The sequence below is a fragment of the Austrofundulus limnaeus genome, unplaced genomic scaffold (assembly GCF_001266775.1).
Source record: "Austrofundulus limnaeus strain Quisiro unplaced genomic scaffold, Austrofundulus_limnaeus-1.0 Scaffold141, whole genome shotgun sequence".
NCBI classification, from domain to species: domain Eukaryota; kingdom Metazoa; phylum Chordata; class Actinopteri; order Cyprinodontiformes; family Rivulidae; genus Austrofundulus; species Austrofundulus limnaeus.
In genome coordinates, this window is record NW_013952543.1 from 389,338 (window position 1) to 391,463 (window position 2,126).

Sequence of the window (2,126 nt, forward strand, 5' to 3'; positions counted from 1 at the left end):
TATATATATATATAGAGCTCAGATAGCTCGGTGGTATCATCCATCAGTGTTGGGACGTGTTAAAAGGGGGGGTTTGCTTCCAACCTGGCAACCCGTGAAGGAGTCTGCTGGAGGAAAATATTGGCCAGAGCAGCAGACTGCTCGGCGTTAAAGACGACTGGCTGGCTGTGCGAAYTGCGGTAAGCTGTTTCCAGAACCTACCGTCCACTTTGCTGCCAACTTCACGTACGTATTTCATAATCTGAAGCTACAAACGCAGCAGGCTTCTTTCTGGATTAAAGCAGAGGCGATTCAACAGCAGTTGAGCTTTTTTTCTTTTTTTTTTTTTTAAGTCTTTGAGATAGAGAGCGAACACAGACTCGCTGCTAGTTGCGGGCTAATGTGAGCTAAAAGCTGTGTGCAAAGGTCCATCTAGAAAAAAGGCTGTGTGCTGTAACTTATTGCTAATGTTATTTTTTTTTTTTAAAATAATAGTAAAACGAGCAAATAACAGCGGTCTGTATGGAGAAAGCGTCGCTCAACTAAATCACGTAATGTTTTGTAATGTTAGCATCAGGCTAACGGTAACCTGAATGATGAGCTGCTCTGAAATGAAGGTCTGAGCCATAAAATTTGTCACATTTCTGTAAAAAAATAAATAAATCCTGCAACCTTTGTGAGTATTTGGATAATTTAGGGAGTGAATCATAGCTGGCTGAATTCCCACCGGTCTGGGTGGTGAAGCTGCTAACATTATTTACATGGTCTGTCTTTTGTCGTGAAGCTGCTGCTTTTTCCACAAAAGATGAGGTATTTCTGTGGGAGGTGGAAACCCCTCACCATCTCTCCTTTTTCTTTTTTTTTTCTTCCTTTTTTTTAGTTCTCTGAAATCTGGACTCCAGTTCCGACACGTCTTGCATTAAATTGTGAACCGCAAAGGGAGATTAAATAACATCTAAACGATTAGCCAGCAGCYCTTAACACTTCCTTTTATTTACTTTAATGTGAATGCAGTTTGACTCTTACTTTTCTTCTCGGACTTGTCTGTTCAAACTGAAGGGTTATTAATGATCAGGATGCAGAAGGACACTTCAGGATTAGTTTTTCCTGCTGTGTGTTTTGTTAAATAAAATCTGCAGGTAACTCAGGATTGGGATCAGTTTAGAATAAGAAAGTGACTTTTATGATGTTATTTATGATACAGTACACTGCCTGACACCAGGATACATTTTCATGTTTTAATCCAGGCTAAAGTTTACGCAAAATTATGTTTTATTATTTGAACATAAGGTTTGGTTTGGTGGTGCATGTTAAAAGTGCCAAGGCCCTGGAAACAAAGTACTTGATATTTAAAGTAATCTTGTTTTCAGCAGCTGATCTACTGTCATAAATCAGATAATGTGCATTTGATCGTAATCTTATCATTTGCGACAGAAACGATTCTCAATGCTGTCAGTTTGACAGATATTGTCAGCTCAAAGCTAGTGTAGTTGAGACTGAAGAGAGTGTTTCAAATGTTGCCATTTAGTATTGAAAGTCAACTCTCTGTAAGCAAAATATCTCAAACAGCTGGACAGATTTTCATCATTTTAATGCACACAGGGATACAACTACAGCTGATGAACCTTTGAAGCCAGTCTAACTTAAGCCACAGCTTATCAACATTAGTCAAGACAAAACTGTRACTCTCAGTTTTACAATTTTCAGCTAAAATTGGATATGTTTGTRGCTGAAAGTCAGTCACATGTACCCCAAGTGTTAATGTGCAAGATCTCTATTAACGTTACCTGTTATTAGGGTTGGGCGATAAATCGATTTAATCGATTAATTTGAATTTGCCATTTATAAAGATTTAATTTTGGGAAAATCTGGATTTCCCCCCCCCCACCACCACCACCAGTGCACTCTTTGGGGCTTCTGTTGTTCAGAGGTCACCCCACCTGTCCCTCAAGACACTTGGTACGCAACATGACAATATGGCTACGTTCACACTGCAGGCAAATCCGACCCAAGTCCGATTTTTTTGACCCATCTGACTCGTATCCAATTTTTTTTACGACAGTCTGAACGCGACAAATCCGATTTTTTTTTTTTTTTCAAATCTGACCCAGGCCGTTTCAGTATGTGGTTTTAAATCAGATATATAT

The 2,126-nt window shown here is 39.1% G+C and overlaps 1 protein-coding gene across 2 annotated transcripts in view; it reads left to right on the plus strand.

Moving 5' to 3' along the window:
• The first annotated feature begins 81 nt into the window (after window positions 1-81).
• spats2 (spermatogenesis associated serine rich 2) overlaps window positions 82-2,126 on the plus strand; it is a 31,621-nt gene continuing 29,576 nt past the window's right edge. The window contains exon 1 of one of the 2 annotated variants that reach the window (XM_014016227.1): window positions 82-179. The gene's annotated coding sequence lies outside the window, so the exon portion shown is untranslated. Of the gene's footprint in view, window positions 226-2,126 lie in introns of both variants that reach the window. The other variant, XM_014016226.1, reaches the window with a different exon arrangement.